Below are 16,035 nucleotides of genomic sequence, written 5' to 3'. Positions count from 1 at the left end.
ATATGAGATTGATGTTTGCGTTCTGGTTTCTTGAAATACAATCGGGGTTTTAAGAACCCAGTTTTCAGAAATGTGTTTTCGTTAAACGAGAAAAGGTTTTAACGGTATTTTCTGAAAACAGATCATACGTGATGTATGGTCTTGAATTACGATCGCGTTTTTAATAAAGGTGTTAAAGTATTTATGCAACGAGGTTGCAAACCTTATTATGTTTTAAAACGCGAAAAATTTATAAAGGATTTTAGGCTTACTACGGGTTTCGGAGCAACCACTCCCATTCCCTAGCGCCGGTCGTGATCCATGAATTTGGGTCGTGACAAAGTTGGTATCAGAGCAATGGTTCTCGGACTTGAGAATTTAAAAACATTGCTGATACGTGTCAAGTAAGTCGTGTATGCAATGGTTCTCGGACTTGAGAATTTAAAAACATTGCTGATACATGGAAATAAAGTATGGGGTAGATGTCATAGGTACTCATAGGAACTACTGCAGCACATAGGATTCGAGTCATGTCTCCTACATATATTCTTATGTTTCATAGGTTCTCAGCCTTCCCTTTTGGGATATAAGACTGCGATATACGCGTGCGAGTCGTCTAGATAATTCGATAACGATGCTTGAATATCAAGCATGGAAATAACGTGAAGACACTGTCGAAGTCATTTGATAGTTGTACAAGGAGACGATTGACAAAGGAAGTACGAATTCATAAAAGTGGAGTAGTTGTGGAGAAATCTTACTGGTTACAGAGTTTAGGGTCAGGAGGAAACTTACAAAAACCAAATGATATAACCTGCTATGGTTATTCATTTAAATGATTTTAAAAGCATAATTATGCCTAAAGATGAGACGTCATCACCTTAGTGCACAATTATGCAGATGTTTTAAAAAGTGAATTTTTGAACAAATTGTTTTGAAAGGGCCCAAAGATGATTGAAATATTTCAAACAGATTTGTTTTTCTTGTAAGTATACCTAGACCAAAACTCTGTAACAAAAGTAAATACTCGAGATCAAGTAGTAAGCGATTCTCGAGGGGGCAACAGAAGCATACAAGAGTGGAAGTTGGAGAATAAAGTTGTGACTGGGAAGTACACAGCTATTTGTAGTTAAATGAACTACAACAGGTATCCGGATATCAATGCATATCCGAGCTATGACAAGTTAAGGATAAGAATATCCTTAAACAAGGTGTTTAGGGAATTGTACCCTGAGACACTAGAAGTAAGAAAGAAGAGATATAACCTACTGATCGAGCAGTGATTAAGACGTTAGAGATACGTGATTTCACACTAGTGATTAGTATAACTTGAGTTTAGGAAGACTCAAGGATAAGTGGAAAACGCACGATTTAGAGTGTAGTTGATTGAGATAGTGTATTGATAAAGTAAGTTTCAGATGATGTCTGAAAACCGATAGGGTGTAGTAAAACCCTGATATCTTTTAATTGGACCGTTGGATCGGTTTGATTTTGGAATATGATATTCCTAAGACGGTTCTCTAGAGATTAACCGTTGCGATCGTCAAACGGAGAGGTAGACGATGCTTGTTTTTTTTGTAACGATGGGAAACTTGCGTGAATTTTGGCAGTGAGCCAAAAGTGCAAGTGATGAAATTATGAATTATAGAGTTTAATTAACTTAAGATTATCAATGTAAGCTCCATAGATATGTAAATAAATTTGAAAACTGTTGTGAAACAGTGGTTTCAAATTGTGAAAATTCCGATAACGGGCCTTGGAACTATCAAGTCTTGGCTGGCTGGTGCGGAATATACATGTAGAGTACATGTATTTGAAAGTCGGGCCATAAATGTGTAAAGTATGGCCGACCAAAAGTGAAAAAAAAAATGTGAAACTTATGTTTTATTTTTAATCTGAATGTTTTGAAAACGGAGCGAGAAGTTGATAATCAGTTAATTAAATGTAGTAGTGGCTATAGAGCATTGAGGATGACTCTTAGCTGCGAGCAAAGAGGCTATATGTATAAGGCTAAGAAATAATACGTAGCGATAGTCAGATCAAAGATGTAAGGTCTGAGAATTTTATGCATCAGAATGAATGAAAGATTCTGAGTAAGCCATAGTTTGAGGTAAATGACCTGTTAAGAGTAGAAATATCCGGATATCAAGATAAGAGCTCCGCGATAATAAAAGGAAAAAGACTGTAGACCTGTGAAGGGACACAGCCGATAGTAAATCTATATGAGGAGATAAGGAAGTAATATAGAGAGTAACATCGTACGAAACGAGTTACGATGAAATGAGCGTACGAGTGAAAGGTAAATCGCTTATTATATTAAAAGACAAAGTATATAGAAAAAAAGTATTGAGTCTAAGAGCTTATGTTAAAGAATCATATAAGCTGTAATTACAGAATAAGAAGAGAAAACATAAGTTGCATTGGTGTGTATCAATATTAAGATTAACATGGAAATGTTTTATCGATACGTGCAACAGTAAATTTGACTTTACCTAGCTATGATATAAGTAAAGTCACTAATGTAAACTCAATTGAGATTGAGATAAGGTAAGCTGACAGTGAAGGTGTCAATAGTAGACACAACTATAAGTGTGCAAACGAGTATGCACGAAGGGGGACAGAGAAATATAATAGAAAAACGTATCGCACGTTTGCAAAATATGGACACAAAAGAAGTTAAGATATAACCTATCGTGAGGATAGCGTAAGTTAAATCAGTTAAGTGGATTTGTAAAACGTAGTATGAGTACTACTAGTTCTAATATGGATATGAAGTGAGTGAACACTTCAACTGTTCTTATGAGATATATAAGAACATGTACTCAAGCTATTTCTGGATTATTTTTGGAAGAAGTGTTAATGGACGATTGATATATGTGACTAATGGAGGAAGGAGATGCACAATGTGTGCGACTAGTGTTTTAAATTTTGAGAAAATGTCAGAATTAAGTTAAGATTTCCAAATGTAAGTGACAATTTGGAAACGCTAGAAATCTTAGATGATATCTAGTTGATTTGAGAAAGATCGATGTGGTTAATAAGTGAAGGTAACTAGCGTGGTTACAGAAATTAGTAAATTTCTTGAATTTCGCAAAGTATTGCGAATGACGGTTGCAAGATTTTCTTAAAAAAATAAATAAATTTATGCACTAGTAATAAGAGTTAACCCATGAAAGGGGTGAAAGTTGATTAGGCAAATCAACAGAAAGTATGTTTTGAGGATTTAAATGAATGACTGACTAGTGTACAAGACTTGTAACAGTTATTGTACACTGAGTATTAAAGAATCAAGTAAAGATATGTTATGATATATAACATAATTGAGTTATAAAAAATGTTCCTCGATGACTGAGAAAGCACGAGGTAAATTGTCAATGATGATTAGGAATTGACAATAGTTATTGTCGCACTAACAGTCGAAAGACACTAATAGTGTGATATGAAGTGCGAACTAATTACGAGATAAGAGATATTGTGATAGAAGTTGAGACACACTATTTGTAGGATATGTGTACGTTACCTACGAACTAAAAGTTAATGGATGTTGATTTTTTAGACAGGAAAAGATGCTTGGTAAGTAAAAACCAAAAGATTATGATATTAGAAGAATATCATATAGAGATCCTACAACCTAGCTGTAAAGAGAAAGTTAGTGAGTTGTATATCAGAGTAGCGCAGTGGAAGTGTGGAGGTTTGCAGAAATTATATGCATACTACAATACTGTGCTAGCGACCATTAAGTAAGACATTCAAATTTTGATAGTCAAGTATTAGACGTAAGGTCTCAAACCTTGGATTTTTATTGGCTCAACCAGAATGAGACCAATATGAAGTGATTAATTTAGAGGGAGTTTAAACTAGAAATACTCAATTAGAGTATGTAATGAGTATTGATACGCAAAGAAAAGTTTGAGATTTCAGTATTGTTGATGACATACTGAAACAGGACGATTGATTGTGTGAACCAGACATATATAGTCTGAGTATCACGTAAATTATTTTGTCACAGTACCACGAAAAGGGTACTATGATGTCAAAGGAATGTATCGAGGGAACGATATAAAGAAAGAGGTGAAAAGGATGGTAGAAAAATGTCTAGGAGATGAGTAAGTCAAGCTGGAATGACAGTGACTATACTGATTTTGGCAATATTGCCAGAACTAGAATGGAAATGAGAAGATGTCAAAGGATATTAGTCAAAATACCTAAGTACTAGGAAAGTTTGGACTTAAATGGTTATGAACAGTATGATGAAGATCATATATTTCATACTCTCAAAACTTTGCATATAACAGCAAGTTGACGAGAGTCTAGACAATAAAGGAGAAGTCTACAGGCGACTAAAACTTCTAAGAAGTTTTAGGTCAATGATTAGAAGATAGTATCGTTTGTTTCCCATAAGTAACAAACGACTTAAAGGGGTAAACCCAGTAGTAAGATTATACACAACCCTAAGTGTATGCTAATTGTGGAATTGAAATAGTATATACGATTAAGAGAATCGTTTAAATACTAACTAATGCTATAAGAAGCATTAGGCAATCAAAGAAATATATCTTATTTGTGTTAAGAAAAGTGAGGCAAAGAGAAGTGGAAAGAGATAGAGATCGTGTAAGTATATACGATTGAACAGTGTATGGATTTACGCTTCGTTGACAGACGAAGAACATTCAGTGAAAGACACTGATCCAAAGAGTAAGAGTAATTAAGAGGTTAAGAGGAATACGATAAAGAATATAACCTAGGTTATAACGAAATGTGAAGTGTTAACTCCAAGTCACGATGAATCGTGACATATAAGGAAATTGCATAAAAATGCAACCGACGAGCTAGCGTCGTGATAAGTATTTCGTGTATCGTACACGAATAGTGTAAGGATGGATTTTAGAATCTACCTCGAGTAAAAATAAACTTATGCTACATAAAACATAAGAATTGAGGTATGAAAGATTTTAAGGGTTAATAAAATTATGTGGCTAAGATTTTAAATTCGAGGACGAATTTTTATAAGGAGGGGAGAATGTAATACCCCGTAATTTTAAGTAATTAGAATATGCCACGAGGTCAAATTGGAGTAATCAAAATATTAAAAATAATATTTTGTGGGTTCGAATATTAAGAAAAATATTCGGAAAGACTAAATTTAATAGTCAAAAGATAATAGTAGGTTTGACTATTTAAGATTATTAAATCACGGGAAGTGATTTAATAGATTCGGAATACGTAAATTAAATTTAAACGTAAATTTAATTTATACGAATCCGTAAAAGAGTATCGTAATAATAGGAGTTTAAAATTTAAATCGGGAATTTAAATTTTAATAAACGAGTGTGAACGGGAGTAATAAATTTGAAAATACTCTTTAGTGTCGTATAAATTGATATATTGATAATTAAAATATCAATGTACCACTCTAAATGGAGAGTTTAAGATTTCGGACAAAACCCCGAAATTAGAATGTCGAAACTCGGAAAGCTTGACGAGTTATGGACGAATATAAATTAAGATATATATATAAATATATATATTAAAAAAAATAAAATAAAAAGAAAATAAAAAGAATGAGGCGGTGGAGAAGTGGGCGCCAAGTTGGAAAAATATCCATATTGATCCCTGAACTTTTAACTTTAATTAGTTTCAGTTATAAACTAATTAAATGTTATTAGTTGGTCTAAATTAAATATAAAATCATATATAAGTCCCGAGCGAATAATTTTGGTGTCATTATTCGCGAAATAATTCGAAGAAGCTACGGTTCAATTTTCATTAAATTTGGACGTAGTAATTTTATTTAAGTGGGACTGATTTAGACCTAATAAATCTTTGGAGATTTATTTAAAATAAAATATAAGTTGGATGCGAATAAAAATTATATTTTTATTCGTTTTATATTTTATTGGATTTTTGGGTAAAGTTTGACGGAATTTAGAATTAGTCTCCGTTTGGGCTACGGACGACTAATTAAAATCAGAGTTAAAGTGCATGATTGAGCTAGTACCTAATGGTACTTTAGCCAAATCATTTCTCTATAAATAGAGAAGAGGGGCAGCCTCACTTCCTTGCGCAGGGAAGGAGGGACCTGCTTGCTAGGCTTAGCAAGCAGAGGTGAGACGGTGCCGGCGCGGCGCGATCCGATTTCGCGATTCCGACTTCGATTTCTTCGGTAGTCCGGTAGTACGAGGTAATAATCGATAATTAGTAATCGATTAAATAGAAAATAAATTAAAATATTATAAACGTAGGAAGCACGTCGGGAATCGGCCCGGGAACGAAGTTCCGAGGGTGGCCTGACGGTGTACACGAACGTACACAAAAGTGCACGAACGTGTACCAAGTGCACGAACGTGTACCATGTGCACGAACGTGCATTGGCCAAGGGTTGTGCACGAACGTGCACAGGCAGTGCACGAACGTGTACAGGCCCTACACGGACGCGTAGTCCAACTCCGAAGGGGTCTTTTCAGGCGGCGAATCTGAGGGGACTTCGCCTAGTAGGACGGTGTGTTTACCGTCAGTCAATAAATGTTTAAAGGTGAACATTTTAAAATGATATAAGTCTATACGTTAAAACGATACGACGTTTTAACTAGGCTTTACATTAATCAAAGTGATTAATATTAAAAGGACTATAAGTCCATACCAAGAGTGGTATTATATATTGAACGAGAAGTTCAATATTGAGATTAGTTTATATGCGATATTTAGAGTGTCAGAGTTTGTTTATTGAGTCTATCGTTTATACGATAGGGCTAGAGTTAAAATTCAATGTCTAATGTGTTTTGACATTTGAATTTTAATTAGATCCGACGAGTGGTCGATCTAGTGAGCCAAACACCAACGTGTTTGACTGACAAGCTTGCTTGGAGCTTACGTTTTAAAAAAAATGGGGACGACAGTACTGTGAGTTTTACTTTGTGGTTTTTACTTTTGAATATTTATATTTAAACTGTTTTTAAATAACAAATCGCACTAGTATAACTTAACCATGAAAGATCCATTGGAACAAGCTTCCTATTGGTTGTCAATAGGACTGTGTGATCACCAGTAGTGTTTCTCGATACGAGCCTGTGTCTGACATAGAGGTCAGTTAATGTCATTGGGCGTTGGAAGTGCTAGCGACCCTGACTTAACAGTCTGAGACGGCAGTAACGGTTACGGTCACAGGCAGTACTGTGATGGCAGTTTCACGGTTACGGTCCAGACACCCGGCTTAGACGGCAGTGATTCAGTTCACGGTCTAAGGCCTATATTGTGTAGGTTGAGACCCATACAATAGTCTGTCTTGTAGGGTTTCATCTGGATCGACTAATTGGTAATATTTTACATATACAAATGTTTATGTATTTGCGATTTGAATATTCAACTGTAAAATTGTAGACTCACTCAGAAATATTTATATTTCTGACCCTCCCCAATGTTCACTTTTCAGGTAATCAAGTACGAGGTCGGACTTCCATAATAATTCTGGAAGTCAATGTCAGTCATACCTCTAGAGCTGCAAGTAGTTGGGTACTGGGAAGTCTGTCTTTCTATTTACAGCAGTTCAAACTATCTTGATAAACTCTGATTTGAACTACTGTATATATATATATGATTGAAAAGCTGCGTGTTTTCTTAAATGCTTTAACCAGTTGTTTGAGAGATACACTGGTTTCATATTTTTAGCATTTTAGGATTGTATTGGAAACAGAGCATGTACGTCATATGAGATTGATGTTTGCGTTCTGGTTTCTTGAAATACAATCGGGTTTTAAGAACCCAGTTTTCAGAAATGTGTTTTCGTTAAACGAGAAAAGGTTTTAACGGTATTTTCTGAAAACAGATCATACGTGATGTATGGTCTTGAATTACGATCGCGTTTTTAATAAAGGTGTTAAAGTATTTATGCAACGAGGTTGCAAACCTTATTATGTTTTAAAACGCGAAAAATTTATAAAGGATTTTAGGCTTACTACGGGTTTCGGAGCAACCACTCCCATTCCCTAGCGCCGGTCGTGATCCATGAATTTGGGTCGTGACATCGGCCGCCACTTCCGGTCGCCACCTCCGGTCGCCACAATCTGTTCTGATCTGTTCTTAGAACAGATCTGGAAATCAGATCTGTTCTAAGAACAGATCTGTTCGTCTTCTCAGTTCGTCTGAGAAGACGAACGCAGTCTTCTCAGACGAACTGAGAAGACGAAAGCGTCTTCTCAGTTCGCCTGAGAAGACAGATCTGTTCTAAGAACAGATCTGTTGATCTGTTCTAAGAACAAATCTGGGTTTTCAGATCTGTTCTTAGAACAGATGGTCGCCGGAGATGATGACCGGCGACTGTACCGGTGGCGGGTGGATGGTGGTTTGGTTAGTTTGGTTCGTTTTTTTTTTTGGTTTGGTTGGATCGAATATGATTGAGTTTTGGTTTGATTAGCTTATTTTAGGGGTATTTTGGGGCTTTCATTTTTTTTTTTTAAATTATGACATGTCAGATGACGTGGCGCCGCCAGCCGCCAATTTTTTTTTTTTTGTAAGGGTGTTTTCGTCCATAAGGACCGTGAATGGCGCCGCCACAAAGGTTGGGGGGTTTAGGGAAGCTTTTGAAAGTATAGGGGGTTTACGGAAGCTAAGGGTAAAGGTCAAGGACCGTCGATGATTATTAGCCTCTAGATGATGATCCATGAACTTTTAAATATTGAAGATTTTCTTCAATATTTTATTTTAATTGTTTGTTTTGTTAATATTTGTTTTGATAGTTGTCGATGATTTTCTAACTTCAAATACATGAAGAATGTGTCTATAAAATTTGAAACTTTAAAAGATCAAGCGGCTTAATAGCACTATAGTCGATCGAGAATCAAGTTAAGACGCCGCTCCAACGGGATTTTGTTCTTCGTTGCGTTACCTTAGCGGGATTTGGTTCTTAACTTTTTTTCAATTATTATATTTTGTTTGTATTTTTTATTATTTTATACTTCCTCCGTCCCAATAAAGTTGTCAACTTTGAGAAATTTTTTTGTCCCAAAACTCTCGTCCACTTTCAAAAAGTAACAAACTTTTAAGCTCAATTTTCCTATATTACCCCTATTTAAAATCCATTGATGAGTAAATTGTAAGTGGACCCTATATTAAATAGGGTATGTCAAGAAAAGTAAAAAAAAAATTACAAAACCCATAAACAATAATTGCTTTTCTTAAACTATGTGATAAATGTAAAGTGGACAACTCTATTGAGACGGAGAGACTATTTTTTTATTAGATTAAAATATTTAAAAAACCATATATTTGTTTGTTATATGGTTTCATATTCATATTTTCATCTTCTTTTTCAATACGAATTTATATCTGTTAAAAAAAATGATGCACCTTACGGGATTGATCTTGGAAGAGTATTCTAATTTATACTTAGATTTGTAATGGTACTACTTGTTAAAAGTTAATGAAAAGTTAGTGTGTAACTGTTGAGTCCAAGTTATGTATCTTAATGGTAATAAAAGCTGCAAAATCACGTGTCAAAATTCAATTTTGTAATAAATTCCCGTTAACCATTTGAAAAACAAAGCAGTGATTTAAAACCCGGACCGGACCGGCCGGTTCAACCGGTTCAACCGAGAACCGGAGGCCTGTCCGGTCCGATTGTATTCTAAAATCCGGATTTCCGGTTCAACCGTTTTGAACCGAAAAAAACCGCCAATAACCGGAGAACCGTTAAAACCGGTTCAACCTCAAATGAACGGTTCTTGAAAAATTTACTAAAAAATTGAGGTTCTCAATCTCTAGACTTTAAAAAATCGAAATCCATTTTGATATCTTCATTAAATTGATGATTTTGAAAATAAAATATAAGGATAGAAGAAGAAAATATATAGAAACACTATCTTTTGACACACAAAAACAAAACTTACTGTTGATATATCATGATTCTAATGGACATTAATTCGATCTATTGGCGACTTAATTTTTTATTTGACTGTTCTTATCAAATTTGAAGAAAAAAAACGGTAAACAGCATGAGAAAAAAGATGAAGAGCAACTGAAAGTTAAGTGTTCATGGAAAACCCTAGTTTAAAAGGTTATAAGTTTGGGCCTTTTGTATGTAGGCTTTTTGTATATAGGCTTTTATTTTTCTTAAACTTTTAAAAGGTATGCAACTTATAAGATGGAAAAAATTTCAAGTAAATGTACAGGAAATGAAGAATTTAAAAATCTTTAAAACAAAATCTATTTAGTTTTAAAAACGGTTGGACCGGTGGTTAAACCGGTCGAACCGGTTGAACCTTGAACCGGTAGCAACGCCGGTTCTGTCACCGGTCCGGGTTTTAAAACATTGAAACAAAGTACTACTACTATCTCTTTGCCTTTTAAAAAAATTAAATTTCTTTTTTTCATTCTTAATTTCTGATGACTCATCGCTCACTCAGCTTCTTCCCTATATCCAGTATGTTTTTAAATTATCATTATTGTATATTTTGCAAATTAAATAAATTTGAACCGATCCACGATTTCAGTGGGATCTATCCGATCATCATATCATTTAATTTTCTAGCATTTCAATTGAAATATTGCCATTTGATTAAAACCATATCAATACTGTTTTACTTTATCATTACAACAAATTAAATTCATAAAATAATATATACCTCACGTTTAAAATTTTTATGAAAAAATTAGTCTAATCATCATCCATCCTTTTTGGATATGATTGCTTATATGCGTTAGTTCAGGACACCACCCAGAAGAGATATTTTTCTTGTTAATGTGGATGCTGATTTTAATAATAAGAAAAAAAGATTTAGCATAGGAGTGAAGATAAAGAACCGGAAAAGAAATGTCATTGCAGCAAGCAACAAGTAGTATGACAGGGAAGCAGAGATTAGTCTGAAAGAAGCAATGGCCATTAGAAATGGTAGTACATTGGTATAGAAAGAAGATCTAACTCCCTTTGTAATCAATTCAGATGCAAAAATAGTAGTGGAAACAGCAATCGATAGTCATAAAAAAATATTAATTTATTTGGTAACACCAATTTTTTTAGTGGCATTCGTAATCTTTCAACGAGAGATTGGAATATGTGCATCCTTATAGAAAAGGCAATCGCTGTGAGGACTGGATGACTAGTTTCGGTTTTACCCATTTTTTAGGGCTGATTGTTTATGAAGATATATATTTGCGGACATTTCTCAACTTGTTATCGAAGACTTTATCGGGGTTTCTCTTTTTAGAGTGTATTGATCTTTTTAGTTCTCTTGACTTTGGTCTTTTTTTATGATAAAAAAAAAAGATGTTAATTTATTTTTCTTGAATGTAAGAGCCTCTCTCTATATTTTTATGACCCATGTGATGTATAAACTGGATTTGAGCTCATAAAAACAAAATAAAAAATATAATACAGTAAAGTAAACATATCATAAGTGATTAGTAAATTAAATGGGTAGTGATGGAGTCTGCCTTCTGAACCGGTGAGTGAACCTGCAAAACAGGGTAGAAGCTAACCGGACGGTGGTTGTCCGATTAACTCTCCGATGCTAAAGTCAGTTTAGAGCTTTGAGCAGCGTTTTGAGTATATGAATGTAATTGTGATTCTAGGCATACCTCGTGCTCCTTTTATAGTAGTCGAATATACCTAGTAGAGTTGTATTAGGTAGGTGAATCCTACTTTGTAGGGATTCGGCCGTATCTTAAGGATTCTCCTGATTTGTCGAGATCTACCTTAATCTGATAAGAGTCCTATTTAGGAACGTCTTCCTAAATAGTCTTATCTTCCTAAAGTAGAGCTTATCCTTCCATATGTAGTGTTTGTGTCCAAATAGGACAAGGTTTCCATATTTAGTCGTGTATCCGAATCCCGGACCTGACGCGCTCTTGGCGGATCATGTGGGATTCGGTCTTTATTAGTGTATTACCGAATCTTAGAGATTCGGTATCTCCTTCATATCTTTCCGTCTTCAGGGGGAGTCCGGTGTCGCCTGAGAGTGGATCTCCTGCAACTCGGCTCCATTATACTTACAGTAGGATTCGGTATCCATCATTAGCCCCCCCGCAAGTGAGTTGAAGTAGTTTGGCATTTATGCCTTAGTGGATTTTAGCTCTTTTGGAGCTGAGTTCTTTTATGCGGGCGAGTCGCTTTGCATTCCGGGCGAGTCGTTTCATATGTTTGTGGGTGACGTTTCTTCTTTAGTAAGATTCTGTGTTGCCACGTGTCGGCATTTAATGATTTAAACGGTTAATGATTCAAAAGCGTTTTGTATTTAATCTCTTCGCATTTCTTCTTTTCCCTCTTACTTTGCTTTTCGAATTTACTCTCATTTCTTGTAGCTATTTCCTTTTCGTTCTTCGTTTGATTGTTTGATTCTTCGTGACTTATTTTCTCCAGATTTTTCAGGTATGTTTTCTTTCGTCGTTTGGATGTTAATATGGCTTTCTTCTTTGTATACTCTCCATGCTTTATATTCTGGAAATTTCTTCTGTATATTACAATGTTCACAATAATGTTTTTCTAATTCGGTGTACCAATTCTCCAAAAAAATGAAAGTAAATGTCGTAATTAATAAGTTTTAAAGTTTATGTTGTAATTGTAAATCAGGATAAAGTTCGTATATTAATTATAACTAACCGTTTATTTATATTATTTTACAACATTAAATTTTAAATTAAAATAGACCATTCATATTTTAATTGAATAAATTGGCACGTGTATGCCACATGTCGTCAACATCAATAAACATACGGCAAAAAAAATATGTTAAAGGAGGATTCATTTTCTATTTATTAGGAACATTGGATACCACTTTAAAAAATACATTAAAATATATATTAAACATAAACATCAAAATTGTATATTTAGCCTATTATCTTTAACATCTTTGATCGATTGGCCCCAAAAAAGAGGGTCGTTCTACTGTACCACTTAGGCTTTGGTACCACTGGCATTCACAACCGTTGGATTATTTTCTGATTAATTTCCTCTGTTGATTACATGACCGGTTATGTTTTCAGGTGGTGACATACGCAAATCACAGTCACAATTATGCCTCTGCTCTAAGAATAAACTTCACCACTAAGAAGAACTATTTCCATTCCTCCACAACTTCAACCGTTACCTCCTCCGATTCAATGTATTCATGGTGAAAATCAACCTCCAAAATACGCTCCCGTATCCTCTCCCTCTCTTCTCTCCTCTCATGAGATTCTCACTCTCCCTTCTCCCTTTCTTCACTAGCCGACTCCGATCGTCCCGCCCATCTCATTCCTCTCTTCAATTGACGCTTACAATCTCCTCCCTTTAGTTCTCTCAAAACTGTACACTGATAACACTTGGAACAGGTACCTAAACACTTTTTTTTAATTTTTCAATTAGTTTTTTGATGTCATTGTAGTTCAGATTTTGAAATTTCTTTGATTTTCAGCATAATTTAAATGTTGGGTAATGACTCTTTTTTGTTTCTTGAGTTTTCTATCTCGGTTATGAGATTTTTCTGATTAATTTCATCCATTGTATTCAGCTGGTGACATACTTAGCAATATAGTATTCTTAGCAATATAGTATTCAGTTTTTTTATAGGTTTGATAGTTTATTGTGTTGCTGCAAATGGTATGATTTGTACTAGAAGCATGTGGTCATATTTTAGTGGGAAAATTTGATCACTGTTGATAAATTGCTTTAGTGTCCATTGATTTTGTGCCTCTTGAGAAGTCATTTTTATATATTGTCTATAGCAGGAAGGGGAAGGTGCCGCTGCATCCGAGGAAACTAAGAAGTGCAACCACGTTCTAAGGAAGCTTAATTTCGAGATTGTAAGCGTCGATTTAGGGTCGTTCTACTGTAAGTGATGATTAGGATCATCATCCCTCCCATCTCATTTCTCTCTTCAAACTCTGTCAATTTCTTTACGAAACGTTTCTATTACAGAGATTAAATAAGATGTTAAAATAATGCTGCGCTGGTGATCAAAAGCTATAGCCATGAGTTAATTGTGCACCCTATTCTAGAGGAGTCTTATAAAATTAGGTACTTTCTTTTTTGGTTGTCTTTAATGTATGTTCTACATAGTTATTTTGATTACAGAACCTTGTGCCTAGGTATAACGTTGCACTTTGTTGAAATAAAAATTGATTCAGGGAAGGGAACAAAAAGCACATATCAGAAAAGGATGCGACCGAGGTTGATAAACGGTTAGAGAGCTTTGATTGTCTTCTTGTTGGACCTGGCTCTGGAAGGGACCCGTTTCTTCTGGTGTGCTTTTTCTTTGCTTAGTTCAAATTTCTATATGAAATTGCCTGTGACTGTTAATTCCAAATATCCAACTGAGTTTTGCTCAAGCCATGTAGTTATAGTTAATTGTTTATTATGGGAGCCTTTTCTACTTCTTAGTACGTTGGGAAGTAAATCAATCATTTTTAAAGCAATCCCTTTTTTTGTTACAACAGACTTGAAGCAAATTTAATTTCCTTTTTAAATTCATTTGCAGACTTGACTAGTTATAAATTCTTGACAGAACCCTGCTGTGCTTTCTTATAATGCTTCGTACAATTATGATTTCTCATTTAATTTGATGCATCAATTCTGCATATAAGAAAATGCATAGTGTTTTAACATGAAATTTCATATACAGACATAAATGTCCTCTTATCTATCACCCTGCTCGCAATCATTTGTGTTTGGTCCATTTACCATAGGTTCCTGGATATGCAAATTAATTTCAGTTATGACAATTATAAAATGTTACTTGACAGGGTCACTTAACTAGTTATTATTTGTCATACTTAACTACAATATACTGTTCTTCAGTTTACTGAGGTTCCTCCATTTAGGTTAACGATATAAATTTGATTAGTTATTAATTAAGATTTTTTAATAAAAGTGAATTTAGGTCAACGTATGAGGTAATAATTTATACTAGTTAATGGTATGATCTTGTTGTACCTCGAGCTAGGATTGATTAGGTTCAAATCAAACCTTTTTTTTTAATTCAAATTGAACTAGTCTAAATATAAAGGTTATATAAAAATTTCAAACCGAACTGACCCATTTTTTTGTGGATTGATTTTGTTATTTGTTCCCTTTGCTAAATGTAGGTTGGTTTTGTAAAACAAAACACAAGTTGCATCTGAAATATCATGCATTAGTGAATGAAGATGCTACATGAGCAGCACTGTGAATATGGAAATTTTGCTTTAAGTTATGTGAGTAACAAAATTAGTTGTTGCCCTAACTTATTGTAATGAAGTGATTTAATCTTATTTGTGGGTTTTTGACATGAGTTCGCTTCTTTGTTTGGGCATTTTAGAAATAATGAGAAGGTCCCATTGTTGTGCTTCTCTGTTTGCTTTTCTTATGCTGGGACTTTGGTATCAGTAAACCTATTGCATTATAGTGCATTTAAATGCCTTCTGATTCATTATGTACTTGTTTACAAAAATACTGCAAAAACATTATATGCGGCAAACTTTTTCTTTAAAATTATGAACCAGTTTGGTCCTCTATTATCGGATGTAAGTCTCTTGTAATATATTCGCACATGAAAGCCTAATTTGTTGTTCAAATAATTTAAGGCCTTTACATCCTGAACTGGATATTTATTACATTTATATACATATTTATACATTAAATACGTATGTAAACTGCATTTAACTTGATGATTTTGATAAAAGAGAAAAACAGATGGATTTATTATTGTTCTTATTCTTTTCACATGTGATTTACTATTGTTCTTATTTATACATTAAAACGTATGTAAACTGCATCTAACATGATGATTTTGATAAAACAGAAAAACAGTTGGTTTTCAACATAAATAGTGTTGGTTTTTCAACATAAATAGTGTTGGTTTAATTCTGAGATTATCTATTGTTGTCTGTTGTCTGTTGCTTTTCTGTGTTGTCTTTTGCTTGAATAGTTAAAATGGATTTTTGAACTTTAGCTATTATTTTCTGGTACCAAAATACCCATATACAGATTTGGTGCCCAATTAATCATCAGGAATGGCCTGTTTGAGGGGTTTTCAGACATCTGTGAAGAACAAAATATGTTGATTATCGTAAATAATTTATGTATAAATAGAAATTTAAGCAATGGAACAT

General features: G+C 34.2%; 1 long non-coding RNA gene across 2 annotated transcripts; it reads left to right on the top strand.

Moving 5' to 3' along the window:
* Positions 1-12,897: 12,897 nt before the first annotated feature.
* LOC126682810 (uncharacterized) lies at positions 12,898-15,127 on the top strand. Of its 2 annotated transcripts, none has more exons than XR_007641517.2 (3): positions 12,898-13,278; positions 13,675-13,777; positions 15,031-15,127. It is a non-coding gene; the product is annotated as an uncharacterized LOC126682810 (long non-coding RNA). The 2 variants fall into 2 exon arrangements; XR_007641518.2 differs by lacking the exon at positions 15,031-15,127 and adding an exon at positions 13,865-13,938.
* The last annotated feature ends 908 nt before the right edge of the window (positions 15,128-16,035 follow it).

Source organism: Mercurialis annua, linkage group LG5, assembly GCF_937616625.2.
Source record: "Mercurialis annua linkage group LG5, ddMerAnnu1.2, whole genome shotgun sequence".
Classification (NCBI taxonomy): Eukaryota; Viridiplantae; Streptophyta; class Magnoliopsida; order Malpighiales; family Euphorbiaceae; genus Mercurialis; species Mercurialis annua.
This window is presented reverse-complemented; position numbering and strand designations above follow the sequence as displayed.